The sequence below is a fragment of the Sturnus vulgaris genome, chromosome 1, assembly GCF_052056855.1.
Source record: "Sturnus vulgaris isolate bStuVul1 chromosome 1, bStuVul1.hap1, whole genome shotgun sequence".
NCBI lineage: Eukaryota > Metazoa > Chordata > Aves > Passeriformes > Sturnidae > Sturnus > Sturnus vulgaris.
This window is the reverse complement of record NC_142243.1, coordinates 135,684,788-135,703,436: the sequence shown is the minus strand read 5'-3', so window position 1 is coordinate 135,703,436 and position 18,649 is coordinate 135,684,788. Positions and strand designations below refer to the sequence as shown.

General features: G+C 42.0%; 1 protein-coding gene and 1 long non-coding RNA gene across 4 annotated transcripts in view; one reads left to right on the top strand and one right to left on the bottom strand.

Annotated features, from left to right (window-relative positions):
- Positions 1-413: 413 nt before the first annotated feature.
- Positions 414-10,183, bottom strand: LOC106855267 (uncharacterized). Its single transcript, XR_015808109.1, has 2 exons — positions 9,710-10,183; positions 414-9,476 (listed from the first exon to the last, which is right to left on the bottom strand). It is a non-coding gene; the product is annotated as an uncharacterized LOC106855267 (long non-coding RNA).
- Positions 9,171-18,649, top strand: part of RNF19A (ring finger protein 19A, RBR E3 ubiquitin protein ligase) — a 56,504-nt gene continuing 47,025 nt past the window's right edge. Inside the window, exons 1-2 of one of the 3 annotated variants that reach the window (XM_088177693.1) lie at positions 9,171-9,251; positions 13,357-13,514. The gene's annotated coding sequence lies outside the window, so the exon portion shown is untranslated. Of the gene's footprint in view, positions 9,252-10,365; positions 10,510-10,715; positions 10,740-13,356; positions 13,515-18,649 lie in introns of those variants that run through there. The other 2 variants (XM_014879782.2, XM_088177700.1) reach the window with 2 other exon arrangements.

Here is an 18,649-nt window from a genome sequence, read left to right as displayed (position 1 = left end):
TCACTGGCATCATGTCTTCATACAGTGCTAAAATAATCTCCTGCAGTCTATATTCAGTGTTTCTATTTATGCAACTTGTATTTTGCTTAGCAGTTAGACAAAAAAAAAAGCAGGCCATCATGGACACAGCACTGAGAGGATGTTAACTCTCTCCCCTCTGGACTCTCCCTAACCTATCAGTATTGGGGGTGATTCTATGAAAAGCATGAAAATGACAGTTCAGTGTGGTGCAAAAACCTATGATCTTGTACTTTCTCATTCTACTTATTCTAACCCTCCCTTAGTCCTGACATACTTTAGGCCCACATGAAACACTCTCAATGGCTGAGGGACCTGGCTGTACAAGTCCTGTGGCTTGACCTTTACACATCCCTGTGTGTTGGTTCGAAAGCAAAACCAGTGAAAGACTCCAAGTCAGTAATACAATTTAATAGGAAGAAAGGGAAAAAATAAAATACATGCAATAATACAAAAGAAAAACCACCGACAGAGTCAGAATACAGCCTGACACCCTGTCAGTCAGGGTGTTGGTAGCAGTCCCTATAAATGGTGGCTGCATCCTCCTGGATGACAGATGTGGTTCAGGTGAAGCAGTGCTCCTGTAGAAGGTGCAGTTTTCCTCCGAAGGTCCAGCGATGATGTGGAAAAGGTCAAACTTTCCTCTGGGATCCAGTGGAAAGGGCTGCCTTCGCATCCTAAACCCCAGTTTTTTTATCTAGGTAGGAAAGGCTTGGCTTCTGCCCCTGGCTGGAGCATCTCCCAATGGGATGATGTAATCTTATCAGTCACACAATAGACTGAATGGCCCATTAACAGAATATATCTTCTGGAGGATGGATGGGTTGTGAAAAGATAACGATGATCATCCCCCTGATCTTATCAGATGGCACATCAGCAGAGGATATCTCCCACAGAGATAAGGATCACCACCCCTCCCACATTTCAACAGATGGGATAGAATACACATTTTTTGCATTGTACCCCAGGACACCCTGGTACTGTAGAAGCACTAAATCAAGGTTTCATATGGAATAAAGAGGAATAAAAACCACCAACTAGCTACCTGACATGTCTGCACAACAAAAAACCAAAAAACAACAACAAAAAAATATCCTTGCAAGGAGGTTCCCTCACTGTTTCTCACCAGTAGTCTGTTGTGATTTGGCTGACAGAATCCTTCAGCTGTGGAAAAACTGGTTTAGGGGTCTGAGAAATGGGATAAGACTCTATTTGCAAATTAAACTATGTAAACTATCGTCACTGATTAATCATAACACTTTGAATTATGAGCATTTATTATATCAAATAATTCTGCGAGAATCACCACTTAGATTTTTAGTAGTGCTATGGAGTAAGGAAAAAAGGAACATTTGATATATTTTCTGATATTTGGCTAGTTTGAGGACAGAATTTATATTACTTAACCTTAACTATTCAAATGGTAAGGTTGAAGCTAAGATCATCTGTGCTTTCTCTACACTGAAAGAAGAAAGGCAGATGAAGCCAGAAGGTGATTCATACAGCTTCTTCAGAGACTAGCTCACATGAGGCCACAGTATGTCACACAAAAATGATCTGTCTAAAATGTTTACACTGACCTATGTCTTCAGTGTCAGATTATAAACCATTTAAGGCTCTCCAGTCTTCAGAACACTATGGTACATCCTTCATGTCCTAACTGCAGGTGGTCAGGCTCCAAGTTTTGTCTTACTATGGTAAGTTAAAAACCATTTAAAAATTAGTCTTCACACATAACAGATGATATGAATCCAGTTTGTGACATATCTTTGTCCTTTCTTGTCAGCAAAATTTAAATAAGCATCATCCCTCCAAATCTTTGATAACTACATGAAACTCACTTTTGGGATGGGGAGGTCTTTCACTTCTGTCAATTGCACACTAGAAAAATCTGATGGTGACACTAATTTCTAAATTCTAGCAGCACACAAAAAGAAATTATAAATGGGAAAGCAATTGCATCAGAGCAATTGGAAAATTGCAAGCAGTGAAAAGATTGTCCAAATAAATGTACAATCCTGCAAAAAGGAAAATCAAAGTAATACAGAAAGCAAACAGGAGATGGCAAAGAAACCAAAGATCTCATAAAAATAAATTTATTGTCCTTTTGTCTTCCCCTTAGGCAGTGATATTGTTTACATGTAACCAAGCAATACAGTTGTCACGACGCAGGTGTGGAATCAGAAGGAGTGTGTCATGAGATGGCTGCTGTCAAGCTGTAATTCAGCACCATGAAAAGGATTTCCACTGATGTCCTTGGAGTATCTGTCGTCATGACTAAAGTAATTACTCCACTGAGCCCTGTCTCCAGTACAGGCAATACCAGAGGCTTCAGAGGAACCACTCTCCTATGAAGACTGAATACACCTGTGGAGGTGCATAGTCTTCCCTGGTCAGTGGTTTGCATCATTTGCTTGTTGCCTTCTTCAGCTCTGTAGATGCATGGATTTCTTATTGATCATAAACTTATCCAACCTTTTGGATATGTCAGCTAAGTATCTGGCTAAGTGTCTAGTCGCCAATAACTTCAGCTTCTATATTTCATGGCCCAGACCTGACAGATAAGTAAGTGGTGAACTGGGATGACCTAAAGCCTAAAACACACAGCCTGGGCATTGCAGAGACCTCCACATAAGCAGAGATGTATGCTGCCAGTTACTGTTGCAGAAAATAATTTTGTACAGAATCTCATAACCTCAGTATTCCCTAGGGAAGTGAAGGCAAAAAAAAAAAAAAAATCAAGCAGCAGTGGAAAGACTAGGATCACAAGATCTTGACCAACTCCGTGTCAGCACTAATGCTGCAACAACACAGAGCATGTCACAGCCTGGAAGGATGGTGAGCTGCTGTTCTTCACTGAGCTCCACGCTTGCACAGCCAGTTGAATGTAAGTAGAACTGGCTTAAATGCATCTACACCCTCCACATTATAGATAAACCCCCCAGCAGCATCAGAAAGTCTGCCCACTGAGCATTAGGGCTTCCCTTTTGTTGCTTCAAGCAGGAACCTGGACAATCTCAGTGGTTAAACTTTATCAAAACTTGAAACAAACAAAAATAAAAAACTATACAACTTTCAGTGCCAAATGCTAATTCTAACTCTTTAGAGGTAAATGTGGGGCAGAAACACCTTCCATAAAGCAATGAATAGCACTGCAGTCTCCAGGGAGGACTTGCTTCTGCAGGTCTTGTAGAAGAGTGCATCTGCAGTAAGTGTAGGATTAGGAATGGTATCTGAGGGAGAAAATGATCTCCCAAAAGGCAGGTGAAACCCTAACCTTTACTTCTAATCATCCAGACTTTGTGACTCATTACCCTTGGGTGAGAGGAAATCTCTGTCCATGTATCTTGGCCAGAATTGAGTGCAAGGGGTGGAGCAGGGGGCACAGTGAGTATAGTCTTAGGTGTCGTGTGTTTAGTTGATCTAATACAAAAATAGAAAGGAATCAAGGGAAAAAGCTCTGTGAAGACAAACCAAGGGAGAGAATAAGGGAAAAAAGGAAGCACCATCAACATACACAGTATCTTCTGTAGAACTTGAGGCAGACACAGTCCTCAGAGAAGCCAAATCCTCTGATTCCTGACTTGATTACTTTGGGACAATAGGCAAATTCTAGAATGAAAATAAAAAGATTAGTTCCAGTTCCAGAAATTAGCAAGTATGGCCTCAAACATATGTTATATATATTTTAAATAAATTCTAATTTCTTTTTGAGGAGAGGCACAGTCGGTACACCTTCCAAAAGCTGTAGCACTCCACTTGTAACATGGCACAGGTAAAGCTGGATGGAGTACCAGCCCTTGGGGACTTTGTTGGACAGCAGGGAGAAGAAAACACATCAGAACATTTTCCTCACTTTGACATCAGTGAAAATGCACGTGAAGACCCCCATGTAGGGCTTTGAGGAGAAACCGTATGAGGAGCAGCTGAGGTCACTTATTCTGGTCAGGCTGGAGAAGAGGACACTGAGGACAACCTCATTGCAGTTTCAACTTCCTCATGAGGAGAAGAGGAGGAGCAGACACTGATCTCTTCTCTGTGGTCCCAGTGACAAGACCCAAAGGAATGGCCTGAAGTTGTCTCAGGGGAGGTTTAGGTTGGATATTATAAAAAGGTTCTTCACCCAGAGGGTGGTTGGGCACTGGAGCAGGCTCCCCAGGGAAATGGTCACAGCACCGAGCCTGACAGAGTCCAAGAAGTGTTTGGACAATAGCCTTAGGCACATGGACTCTTCTTTCAATGCTTCAGGTACTTCTCTTGCATGAGGAAAGGACATTTGAGACCAGCAGTTCTCTTCTGGGTACATTGCATCATGGTCAAACTAGGCATGGACTGCTATGATGCCTACCATGAATCAAAAACAGTATTTAGAGCTCTCTGTCAAAGTAGCATTCCTAGGTAAACTCATATCATTGCAGTCATTGGCCTCTCTGTGTGATGCAAAAGAGGCTTGAAGTCTTGGAAACTGTTGGAGAGAGCATTGGAATTGCGTGCTCCTGGCCACAGGAAATTGCTGTTGTTAACTTATATCTGGGGTCAGATTCATGCAAGGAAGAAAGAGTTTTACACTTCTGGAAGGCCTGGTTCTGGCTAGCCTGAGGAAACAGAGACAACAGAAGAGACTTCTGGGCAAGAGGTAAAGGCCAGAATTGCTGCGTTATGAGGGTCATGCTGAGAGCAGTCACAGTAAACAGCAAACTTGCCAGTGATGCTGGCAGGAAGGAAGGCATGAGCACAATGCTCATGGTGAAATGGCCATCCCAGCGCCTGCCTTAGTGCATGCAGGAGATCACTGTAGTTGTAGGATTCCCCTGCTGATGCTGGGGAGAATCAGGCTGCATCAGAGTGCTCTGCTCGTGTCATCTGCCCTTGGCAGTGGCTGGGGCTACAGAATGTTTTACCCTAAGTGGGAACTGCCAGACAATCTGGCAGAGCTGTGCTTGCAGCTCCCCACGTACAGCAAGTGATTCTCTCCTATGGCTCATCTGCCCTGGTGAGGCCAGGAGGGATGACAAACTTCTAAAAAGCTCTCTGCACAGAGCTCCTGTGTCCTACTGCTGCTTGCTGTTGGCTCTCAGAGCTATTGCATGAGAAAATGTGTTTCCTAAGTAGGGGCTAAAGGCAACCACTCCTCACCACCTCTGTCCTTTTCATCCACTAATCCAGTGCTCATAGCAATGCCCCTGTTTCTGTGAGCACTCCCTATTCAGCTGAGAAGGACACTTTGCTCACTGTCTTTGTCCATTGTGTGCTCATGAGGGACATGTAACACCTGGCATGATCACCTGTGACAGCATGTGACTATGGGCTGTGCCATGCCATGCCTGGCCAGAATCCCTCCCTTCTGATGTCCCGGCTAGCAGCTGGTACCCTGGCTGCAAACACATGCTGTCTTCAGCTCCACTGACCTCCTGGCCATGGACTCGAGGCAGGTCAGCAGACATTGGAAGGTGCTCTTGAGGAGAAACACTCTGCTTCTGCACGTATCACAGACAGTTGACAGAGCCCCTCATTGGCCCATAGATGTGGTTTAGATTTTTAAACACTGCAGATGAGCCAACCCGAAGAAGAATTAGGCAGTAACAGGGCAGGACTTCGGGGTACAGTCAGTCAGTGTGTCACCATGAAAACACGGAGGAGCTGTTTGTGACTCAAAGGACAGCTAAATCTGAGCAGATAGTTGCCCTTCCTCTCAGGGAAGATCAAGTGTAAATGCTCCCTGGCTCTGACAAAGACGGAGTGTATATGCTGCTTGAAGGACCCGTTTGAGACCAATTTTAGAGAAAGTATAGGTTTTCCCGGAGCAGGGTTATTTCCACCACGACTTTCATCTCTTCACATCTCTTCATCATGATGAAAAAGTTATTTAGAAAACCCTAAAGCACTTTTACCTTTATGCAACATTTCCTCCCTTATCCCACTGTTCTCACACTGAAACCAGCAAAAACATTCTTGCTCAAGATTTCCAGAAACAATTTCACCTTTGGGCAGAGAATAAGCACATAACGTCTGAACCCAGAAAAACAGAAATTTCAGGCTGTTCTGACTAAAAGAGGAGGAAAGCTCAAGAGACTAGAATGGAAATAGTGTTGTGCAACAGAAATTACAGTCTGCTGCTTTTTTGCAGTATAACTCTTACTTGACTTTCATTTATTTTTCTAACAAATTGAGGTTCCCTGAGGATATTGACAGTGATAGCAAACTGGTCTTTAAAAATAGCTAACTCCAAGATAATACACAGGTATCACTTTTGCATCCTGCAACTCCTTACCTCCAGAGCTTAAATACTACATCTAGGAGCAGATTTATGCATTTGAGAAATTTTAAGCTCATATAGTAGTCTTGTAAATTGAATGACACCTTATACGTGTTTAGGAGCACTTTTTGGATTCAGGCCCTCAGATTTCTCAACCTATTTTTATTCTCTGTCATAGTGTCTGGAAATAAACCTAAATAAATTTTATCTATTTCAACAAATTTTCTTTCCTGCAATAGGCATGTTCTAGGGACTGCAGTTCTATTTATTATAAATTTTCTACTTTTTCTTTATTGACTACTACAGAAACGGATTAGATCAGATGATGTAATTCTAAGATATCTGAGATGTTTGAAATGGCTGTGGAAGCCTTCATCTTTAATGTTTTATGACATGCCAAAAATTTGGAAGGTTCTCAGCTTGCACATTATTTACTGGTATCTTGCCACTTTCTAACTTGGATCAGTGAGATTGCATCTATATTAGATAGCTCTATTTGTCACTGATCCATTATCCTAGCCTTGTCATCATGGTACACAGGTATTATTATTATTTTTTTTAATCTGTGGCACATAATACAATTTATGACAATCAGTGCACGGCAAATAATCTTTCACAATGGGCAAACAGAAACCTGATTGTATTCAACACTTATTCCTGTCCTGTGAAATTTTTCTCTTAGCTGTATTTATATAATATTTATCAGTTTTATAGTGGTATTTATTAATATTTCCTATTTTTGCATGCCTGATTTCTGTTTTGCTACCCATGCATACTGCAGATATTTTAATTCATCAAAGGCTTTTATCCTTTCTTCTTTAGTTGCAAGTCAGAATGCATTTCCATACTACATTTTTTCCAGCGGCAAAATTGATCTAGACAGTTCTCTTCCTTCCCTATGCCACTTGTTCCTGCTGCCACATCAATCTTCTGCAATGCTTTTTGTGCAAATGCAGCCATCTGTGGGGCAACACTGTAAAACAGATCAGTAAATTCAGGGGTGCTAAAAATAAAGTCTCCAGGAAAAAAAATAAATTGGCAAGACAGTTGAGCTGGAAAATATAGGAGAGTGAATTTTCCAACAAAGGGTGTTCTTCAGAACAAGATGAAAGACAGATCAAGGACACAAATGTGTGTGTCAAAAGGGGAAGGGTTGAGGACAGGTTTTTCCCTAGAAATGATGGGCTGCAGACCAGATGATGACAGAGCCTGCAGGAAACATGAAATTACCTATACAAAAATAGAGTTTCACTTTGCCAAATTTATGTTGAAGGTGATGGTTGAATATTCAGATAAAAGATTTCAAAGGGAGACTCAGATGTGAGATCAGAGTCATGGAAACGTTTACCCATCATATTTGATACTCTTCCAATACAAGTTTAAAGAAAAGACCACCAACACATGAAATTCTGGCCCAAGGTGCTGATTTTACACTACCATATGAGAAAACAGTGCTTTATATTTAAATATTGAAATTACACTGAGGCAAGCAGTCCAGATAAGCAGAGATTATGAGAAGGATATAGAAAATTGAGATGAGGTTGTCTTTCTCATACCCTTTTCTCAATTCCTTATCACCAATAAAAAGCACTTTTTCCTTCCTCAGCCCTCTCTGCTCACATCTCTTCATGCTGATACAATTTTTACCCTTCCATGTTTGACAGCATGTTGTGTGTGCTTGTGCCTCCTTAGAACACACCAGATGTTTTGCTCTGAGGGCAGTATTTTTGTATTGTGATATAATACTTTGTATTTTTCTGAATTAAATACCCACAAAGGTTAAATTCTAGATGTTCTTCAGAAAGTGTTTTGAAAGACAGGCTAGTTTGCATTCTTAAATCTTACATGCCTCACTAAATGCAGTGTGCATAAGGTATTTCCTCTGTACTCAAGAGTTTGAGCAGCCCTACTTTTCCTTAATACCTCTTTGTCATCCTGTTCTATAATAATAAACTAGCAAGCAAGCAAACAAAAGTATCTTCCTTACATACCAAAATAAACAACTGCCAGTTTTGGTGTACAGCTTGTGCAGAAAAGAGTTACTTTCTTCCCTATGCTTAGTGTATTTTGTTAATTGACTATTTTTAATACTTCTGATGAAAGGCACCTACTTGGCTGCAGGCTCTCTACTGCCAAGCTCTCAGGAAGGTGGCTGGCTGGAGGTTTGCTTTGTCCCTCATCAGCTTCAAGGAGAAACCATCTCATCACCACAGTGACTGCTCAATGTCCCAGTGCAGAATTTTAAACACCTGGGCTCTGTTTCCCTCCTACTCTCCAGCACTAGCCAAGAGATTTCAGAACATTTGTACTGATTTGCTGAATCCCTTTGGATATTTAGAAAGTAATACATTACTGCACTGCTTTGCTTGCTGGTTTTTGTTTTATTGGTAGCTGCAAATTTGAGCTGGTAAAATGGTTTGCTGTTGCTATTCCAAACTTTATTCACTATCATACCATGGTATTCTATATGCTAATCTTTTTGTTTCTCTCTTCATTTTCTTTCCCTCATGCACCTCCATTCTTGTCTTTTTCTCATTTTATGAGCTAATTCCCTTTCTCTAATTTCCTTTTCCTGTATCAAATCTCATAGATAACAAAGTGTCCAAGATTTTACTCTGCACGTTATTAGATGTAATAAACTTCTGCGTATCTTATCCAGCTGAACCCAATGGCACCACTTCCACGCCCTAAGTGACATGTATATGTTTGCAGTACTGTAGCCTGAACAACTCACCTAGCCACAGGCTTTTTATAAGCAAATAGGGAACTGCCGTGATTTCTACACAACATGCCAAAATTCCAGTATAATCTCATTGGTGTTACCCTTATTTTCCACTTCCCCTCCCTGTTTGTTGTAATTGTCTATTCTGTCATTTCAGATTAAGTATCTCACCATGGGATGACTTGTATTTACTTTGAATTTGATGCACTGGAAGTAGTCCTATTGACTTAAATGGAACTATGCACATAAATAAAGGTAAGTATACGTGCAAGCCTCTAACTGATGGTACACTGCAAATCCCACAGGAAAGCACGGTACATTTTATTCAGTTTTAAATACGGGCTGGGTGATTAATAACTTTTTCCAGAGTAACTTTTCAGGTTTCATACCAGTTTAATGGAAGAACCACCAGTCATAACCACAGGATTAGCTCCAGTTCCACAGAATTCTGAGATGATATGAGACGGTATGAATGATTAACTAGGGGAAAAAAAAAAAAAAAAAGCAGACGATTTAAACCCAATGTATTAATAATGTAGGCAGAAAATTCTGAAACATGCCAGAGGAGATTCGGAATTGGGCCAGAAGTGGAGATCAGGAGCAGTAAGCAAGCTGTGGGAGAGGGGGCAGCTACGGTAGGGTTGCAGAGGGAGGGAATCATGCAGAACATGGCATGAAGCTCGGTAGTAAAAGGAAAGAGAACCCGAACTCACGGACGGGTGAGCGATAGAGGCGGGCCGGAGGCAGCCCGGGGCTGGGGCCGCTGGACGCCGGTGCCCAAGGAGGCCGGGGCTGACCGCAGCTAAAGGCAGAACAGGGCCGTGCCACGAAGGAAAAGCTGGGGGCTTGTGGGCAGATTCCGAGTCGATTCTTGTTCAAATGGCAAGGTGGGGCGAAAAGAAGGTAAACCTGTATCTTACAGCACAGAAACAGCGTTTTGTCATTTTGGGAAGTGAATCAGCGCTCAGCAGCACGACCCTCTTGAAACGCCCCGATAATTCACTCTTCGCCTCGCACTTTCCATTTCCACGGGTGTGAAGCCCACGGAATCGTGCATGCATATAACGTTGTACCTAGTGCTGCTGCGGCGTCCCCCGCCCCGGGGGCAGAGACACCGCGCCCGCCTCGCGGGCTCCGAGCACGCTCCGCACCACGAGCGGGGGCACCGGGAGCGGCCCCCGGCCCCACCGCAGGGTCCTCAGCGCTCCCGCGGCCGGGGCCGCCCTGCCGGGGGCGGGCGAGGGGCGGCACCGCCGTGCGCGTTGAGCTCAGCGCGTCGCGGAAACCGACGGCCCGGGCGCCGCCTCCCTGCCGGGCAGCCCCGGCCCCGGCCCCGGCCCCGCGTCGCCCCTCCCCGGCCCGGCCGGGCGGTGCCGCCCCCTCCGTTCCTCACTCACTCACACACACTCACATACACACACACATAGGCACACACACACGCACGGAGGCTCTTCCTGCGCGGCGCCGGGCTCGGGCGAGCGGAGCAGCGCCGCTTCCTCCCGCCGACTCACAGGTACCGGGGGTGGGTCCGCGGCGGGGCGGGGGCGCCGAGGGGCCCGGAGGTGGCGGCGTCCCCCGGCTCGGGCCTCCGCCGGCGGCCGCCGCCCTGAGCGTGGCGGCGGGTGAGGGGTGGAGCGGAACCTCCGAGCCGGAGCCGCCTCTGGGCGGGAGCCCGAGCCTGGGGGAGAGAGGGCCCGGGGGGAAGTCGGCGGCGTCCCCCGCTGTTCCTCACATTGCTGGAAGGTGAAGTCATCGTGCCCATTGTCTCCCCCCCGGGCGGAGCGAGCGGCCCGTGGCGGAGGAGGGGGGCACGGCCGGCCCCCAGGGCTCGGGGAGCCCCGGGTGGGTCCCGCTCGGCCCCGGCGCGGCGGACGCGGTGTGCAGGGAGGAGCTGCCGCCCTCCGCCCGCCTGGGTGGGCCGCGGGGGCCCCTCGGCCGGCGCCGCGCTCCCGCCACCCGGCAGCGGCATCGGGCCGGGGGCCTGCGAGCTCCGGCTCTTGAACTTGTGGGGCACCGGGACACCTGGCTCAGGGAGAGCAGCGCGAGCAGCTCCCGGGCCTCCAGCGCACCCCGGAGGCACCGTTCGCACCCTCCCCCCTGGGAGTTTCTGGTTGACCTCTCAGTAGTCGTTGCCCACGCCGGGTCCGGTGGGTCGGAGTGGAGGAGTTTGCAGGGATATTGCATCTCGGCTGCGAAGGCGGTGGGGAAAAGGCAGTGGGAATAGCCCGCGTCCTGCCCAGTGTTTTCCTTGCACAAGTCCTTCTGCAAAGCTGGGAGTTTTCCACCTGGCAGTTTGCTTATGGACACACACTGCAGCTACGTTCGAAAGATAGGAAAGAATTAGTAACAAACTGTGAAAGCCAGCGTGCATGTAAGTGAGCTGAGGAGGTGATGGCTGGCAAAGGGAAGGCGTCCTTCTGCCCTTCTCCTTCTGCTCCAGTACTGCCTCTTGACAGAAAGAAATGGGGCTTTGCCAGAGGGGTGGTAGTAGAATGGCTTTATGGGGATATACCAAAGGGACAGTAGTAGAATGCTGTTAGTGCTGAGCAGAGAAATCAAAATTTGAAGCCTTCATGCCCTTGTGATTGCTTATTGGATGTGTGCCTGTGTTTCTCTAGGAGGAGCACAACAAATCTTATTTCTGTTAAAATACTGTAGTTGGCATTGGAGCTGATTAGTGCTTTATCTCTCCTGTCATCAAGGACAGCATTATTTTATTAAGCGCAGTTTGGGGAAACTCATCTTGCAGGGTTTAATTCTGGAGGCAAAACTAAACATAAATTTACTTTTAAAATTAATTTCTTCCCTCAGTGTTTTTTTAATAATTGATCTTTTTACCAGTCAAAAACCCATATTTCAGTATCCTGTTAAATGTTTCTTACTAAATTCATTGGAAAATAAATTTTCTGGTATAATATCCAGGTCAGACTGAAGTAAAATTCTGAACTGCCCACCTAGCAGAATTCACTTGAATGCTTAGAAATGATGGCTGTGTAACATTACTTAGCAGTTTACAAAATCTGGTGCTTACTTAACTGTAAACATTTAAATGCTTGTACTTCAAGCTTTCAGAAAGCTGAGAAAGCACTTTTTTATTGTTAATTGCATGTGAACTCAGCTTGTTTGTCCAGAAAATGAAAGTTTCACTTTTGCACAATGATAATAATGCTGATCTTAAAAACTAGTTCAGTAGAAGGCTTGCATATGTGTAACTCTTCTGTGTGCATATTTGTTCAAGTATTCTAGTTTCAACTGTGTTTTAAACAATTCAGCATTTATTAAATGCTGAATTCAAGATGTTATGTTTATGTTGTCAGCTATTTTTGAGTAATTTTTAAAAGAAGGAGTTGAAATGTTTAAGTGTGGTTTTCTTCAACTTAAATCTGTAAGACAAATGACACATTCCTTATGCAGAGCAATCATCAGATTTTGATTAATTGTACTAGCTGAGGCTCAGGAGGAAAGAAGATGCTTGACAGATGTATTTGTTTACCTTTGTAGTGTGTACAAATTCTGATCTCTCCATTAGAATCATTAAAACTCCCTTAGCTATGGGATTCCCAGTTACCATTAATAAATGCGTTAGGAAAACCTATTTTACGTAAATATTATCAGCCTGTGAAAGAACACAAGCCGTTGAATATTCTTGGCAGTTAAGTAGAGTCTTTTGTGGTGGAAAATATGTGATATATGCTTTCCCCCCCATATTCTTAATTAACAGCATTTAGCTACTATTCCCCACGAGAAAAACTTCAGATTGAATTTGTTCAGTGAGTAGGTGATTCTTCCTAGCTATGTACAGTGTGTAGTGTTTTTCCCCCTGTTTACTGGGCCGTGCTTTGTCTTATTAAAGTATTCCTTACAAAGATCCAACACACACACCATCCCCCTTCCTTCCAGGATGGAAATACAGGATGCCTAAATCTTTTCATAGGACTTCTGAATCCTGGTTTGGAAGCACTAAGAAAGCTCTTTGAGCTCTGAAGTACAACTGCAGTGCTCTGGACCACTGTCCCCTGGTGGCCTTTAGCCAAACTTGTGGTCTCTATTATGGGGCAGTTTACTCTGGCCCATGGGCAGACATCCATATTAGCTTTGTGATTTGTTTTCTGAATTGTACGTAAACATCATGTACCGGCCTAGCAAAATAAATTGTAATACCTGAATTAAATGAGTTGATGGATACATGTTTTGGGTTCTACTCTTGGTGTGATTTCTGGTTTGTAGCTGAGATGTGAGTCAGTCTGGTTCTTTCTGAGGGTCAGCAAAAGCTTTTTGAATTAATAGTAAAAGTATTCATTTTAACGCTGGCTTTTCCATAAAGAAGTGATTTCAGATTTTTGTCTTCTGTTTATCTTAGCCTGTTTCCATTGTGCCTTCTGTGTTAACTGATGGAAGATGTGTAGCTGAATGAGTCGGTGTACCTAATACAACTTCAAGACACTGGGACTGGTGTTGGATCTTACTGCTAAAAGCATATGAAGTAATTGCACCTGGACGGAAACTTCTACCAAGAAGGTAAAAAGTTACATTGAGTCTTAGAGAACTGATTGGTTTTATTAGTGTTGCAGTGTACCATTTTTTTCCCCCAGTAGGAAGAATATGGAAGAGGCTGTATCAGTACCTCTTAAAATAGTTGTTTGGGGTTTTTTTAATGCTCCTATTTTTCACAAGAGGAGATTTTCTTTTATTTCTGAGTCTCTGAAGTGGAAGTTTTATTCTAATTTTAGTTAATTTCAAGTAGTTTGTATTTTAAATTATCAATGAGATAATATTTAAGTAAAAATGTATATCTTTGTGTGTTATATATAGATTATGCTTCAGATACTGTTGTGCTCTACTTTAACCCAGAAAGAAACTTATAAGTAGAATTCAAAGTAGAATAACACTCTTCTCCCTTAAGTATTCACTTGAGGGATTACTTCAGCAGATTTCTTCTGACACTTCTTAAAATTTATTTTATTTATTGGTGCATTGTAATAATTAATAGGTATTTAGTCTTTTGCTGATATTTATGGATTGACAGATTTCTTCCAAAGTTCGGTAAACTAATGTTCACCTGTTTGCAAGTTTATTTTTTAGTTGATGGAAAGAGACTTTGTGGAAGAGATTTCACTCATTTGAGTCACAAGGTGGCTTAGTCTTTCATTCAGTAATCTTGATTTTTTTCATGTACATTTCTGGCAGTTCTCAAGCACTTCATAACTGTGTTTTACCTTGGTTTTGTTTGCTGGTCCTTCTCTGGCATGGGTTGCTTGTTTTTTCTGTTTTTCTTCCTTTTAGTGCAAGTACTGACTCAAGGATCCAGACCAAATCAATGGGTATCTAGAAAGAGCCATAAATGTTGTGTGGGACTAGAATATTACAGGGCTCTACAATTCTTCCTATTGTGAGCACATCTTATGCTAGCTTTAAAATGGTCTTTGGGTTCTTCAAAGTAGAATTTGTACAAGGAAGAAAAGCCCCACAGGTGAGCTGTGAGATCATTTGTGGTACCACCTTAGGTCTTCCATTATTCAGGCAAGTGAGAAGGGCTTTGAGTGTCTCTTTTGCTTTACCTTCATTGATGTTGTAGCATACTTCTTAGAAGAATTAACCATACCTTGGAGCTTATCCATGGAACAAGAAAAAGTAGAAGTACTTTCATTTTTTTTGTAATGGAAAGATTACTGTAGGCTTTTCTACTCTTAAACTGTGGATTGAAATCAGCATCTGCTGCACAACTGGTAGCCTCCTATTGGATGTGTAGCCAAGCACTGTAATTACCATTTACAGGAGAATAGTTATTGCCTTTCTTTTTTTTTTTTTTTTTTTGAAGGGCGGGTTTCCAAAGATTGACTTTGCACCTATACTGCACCAGTCTGGAAAGCTGATAGAATAGTTATTTTAACCTAAAGCAACTTAGCAAAATGATTTAATGAAATGAGCTTAAAGTTTCATATATACAGGTGTTTCCTCAGGCATTAAAACTTCCTCTCTTTAGAGGCCAGCATATCCCCTAATGATGTCTTCAGCAAGACATTTAAAGGGCATCTTGCAGAAATAAATGTTTGTACCAACTGAGTTTGGTATAGTCACTTGTTTTTGCTTCCTAAATGGAGCACAAGTCTGTTAATGCAAGTATCCTGTTATTGTTCAGCACAAACTGTCATTGTGGGACTATGTCAGTTCTGTTCTGCTTCCATTTATAGTTGAGACAAATTACTGTTAAACAAACATTTTTCCATAGGTCCTTTAGTTGCTCCCATAAGGCAGATTAGAGCTTACTCTAAATTGGAGCCTCTGGCTGTCCCCTTCTGTTGTTCCATTTAGTGGATGAAGAACTGCTTCAGCAAAAGGACTAACTCTGGGGAAATTGTATGCAGTAAGAATCATGTTGTTTTGTTCTCATTATGTTTCACTGATGCTGCAGATCCTTAATAAATAAAATCACCACTTTTAAGTTTCTTGGTTAATGATCAGATTTTTCACATAAAACCAAACTCTGTGAGCCACATCAAGTAATCAACTTCTATTTTTATCCTAAAATACATCATATGTCTGACCATTCCAGCTGTAGTATTTAGTGTGTTGTGTACGACTTCTGGTGAGACAAATTTACCTTGCATGTATTTTCAAGAAATGCTTTTTAGGGAGTTCAAAGTGGTCCTGCACCCGGGGGATCTTCTGAACAGTGGAGGTTCAGGTAGGATTGAAGATTTTAGTGGAGGCATGAGACTTTGGCAGTGTTGCCTGGCTGGTGTTCTGGAAGTGATGGCACCACAGCACTAGTGCTGTCGTGCCTTGTTTTTATTTTTAAGTATTTGAACAAAGTAACCTTGTTAACTGCTTTAGACAAATAAGAGTCTTTCTTAGCACTGTAACAGTTGCATTCTGGAGGTAAAGACTATAGGTGTTGTCATGCCTAAATGTGTAATTTATTGTTTTCCTTTGGTAAAAGTACATGGTGCTCAGAACTTACTGTATATTTCTGTGAAACTGGACAAAGGGAGGGATGTTTTGACAGATCTTCTGCAGTATCATCATTTAGAACTCAATCTCAGAACGAAACATTTATACTTTCTTTTAGGAAATAGAAGACTTCATAAATTAGATAGCTGAGGAGTGCTTTAGGCTGAAAATTGGGGCCGTATGCCAAGCCCATATTCAGTGTTGCAGCTCTTCCTTGTATCAAGATTTAATAGGACTTTCCCAGTAAACGTTTTAGTGAGTATTAATTAACATCTGTACAGGAACTGTATATAATAAGTGATGATGCTGACAGACAGTGATTGTTGCAACATAATGTTTGGCTTTTCTCCTTCATATCAAAGTGCATTATGTAGGGAATTTCCAGGTGTCCCTCAGACTTCTGATAGTGGAAGAACATTTAGATGGGAATAAATAATGATTGTAGTAACATCATCCTACTGGCAAAGATGAAGCCTGATAAGAAGCATTTTCTTCTGGTCAGGCATTGGGAAGTATCTTACTCTGAGTCTGCCTTTCACATGTCCATAATAAGCAATCGAATACATTGATCAATGCAAAGAAATGTGTCCGGAAGGTAGAATGTGTTCAAGGTTAGTTTATTTTTAGATTGTGTACTGGAAAAATAACTTTAATCAAAGTGTTCTTCACTGTGTGTCCTGATGGAGGTGCTCTGATTTGGTGTTCTACTATACTATTAAGTCAAATAGAAACAGAATAGAGCCTTTTACATTACCTTTTTTTTTCCTGAGTTGAAGACCTTGCTTCAGTTTACTGAGACAAGCAGCTAGCTTTTCACTTCCATTTTACCTGTGAAGCTGTGTCTGATACTTATTTTTTGTTTGACTTTGCTTTTTCAAAAGAAGAAGTTAAGCTTTCCTTTATATGATACTGCTAAAAACATCTTGGGAGACCAGGAGCCCTTTTACTCAGGGTCAGAGATGGAGGTATCAAACTTCTAGCTCTTTTTTAAGCAAAGGGAATGATAGTGCTTATAGTCTGTGAAGCCAGGCTGTTGCTTTACTGAAGTCTAAGATTTTACAGCCAGTTTAAGTTTTATCTGTTGGACAACACAGAGGAGAAACCTGAAAAGCTGTTGTGCACACTGCTCTTCATTTCACTGCCATAGTTTTAACCCATCTGCATTTTGATTGAGAGGTTTTAGTACCTAATGACCAGAAGTATTTTCTTCCTAAAGTTCATATGTGACTAGTTTGGGAGTTTTTTAATCCACTCTTTCTTCACATTCTTGTTCCTGTTTGCTATTGCATTTTCTTCCCTTTATGTGTCATTATGCTTTGTTTGGACTTTGTCTGTGGTGGTTGTGCAAAGCTGCAGAAAAGTAGACTTCGCCTCCTGTGACCTGATACCAGGCAGTAATTCAGCCAGGGCAAGAATAGAAGAGAGCCTGTAAACTCAGCACAGGAGTCCTGAGTCTTTCCATTATTAACAATTAAAGATGATTCCAAGATAAATTAGGTAATGGATTAACTAACTCATGAAAAGAGAACAAGGATAAACAAAGAGAAATATCCTGCTTTGCAAGAATTTAGATTATTAGGATTACATGCTGCCTGCATGTCTGGGAAAGGAAGAACAAACTTCCCTGTTTTCAGTGTTTAATTTAGTTAGTAGATAAGGTATATGATGTGCCAGATTAATTCAACAGCAAAAGATAAGTTTAAGCTTTGCAGGAGGTGTTTTTACTGGGGAATGGATTAAGAAATAGAAGCATCCTGTTTAGTCCTGCCCAGCAATGCTACAGCTTTTTCTTTAAAACAGTAAGCAGTGAAAATGGTTTCTTCCTACCTCCTACACTGTCTCCTAATCAGCATAATATCTTGGCTGGATCTCGACCAAGAACTGTTGATTGGATAAAATACGAAGACAGTGACATGGTTTTGTTTTCATTGTTCCTTTTTTCTGTTTTGTTTCTCGGGTGTGAAATATTGCTGGTTTTTTATTAGGGCTATACAGTCATATCCTTTTTCTTATCTCTGAGGTCATAAAATATTACCTTTCTGTTTCAAGGGTAACAAATAATTTTTAAGTCACAGTTGCAACCTAAATTATCTTCCACAAGCTGTGGGGATCTGCACTGTATGCTTTTTAAAGCCACTTTATGGAAAATTGCATATGCACAATTGATGAAAAGCCACAATATGCTGCATTTGTAGGATGAATTCTCTTAAACTATCTGTAAGTTTGATTTTGTTTCTCTCTGGTGGATAAAAATAAAAATAACAAAAAATTCGTAATGAATATTTGATATGGGTAGTATTTCTCATTAAATGGTGAAAATGCACCTCTAAGTATGCAGGTGAATAGTTTTATTGTGCTAAAAATTATTCAGTGAGAGAATAAATTAGAATCCTGAAAGGATTCCAGTGGGCAATACAGTGAACAGAAATGCAACACTTCATGGGAAACCTTGGGTAGATTGGTGCTTTTATCTGCAAGAACACAGTGTGGGTAGTGAAGCTCTCTGTTAAATAGAGTCCTTTTGAAGTTAGAACTCTTCCCCTTTAAAGTTCGTCCCTGAGACAGAGTGCTTTGTATGGTGTTACTGTAGGTTAGTACCTGGATATGGGTGATTTTGGAGAATTAGGTGATGAAGTCTTGTTTTGGTGATCTGATTTTCCCTCAAAAAAGAGGGGTTTATTAGATTTAACTTCATTATCACG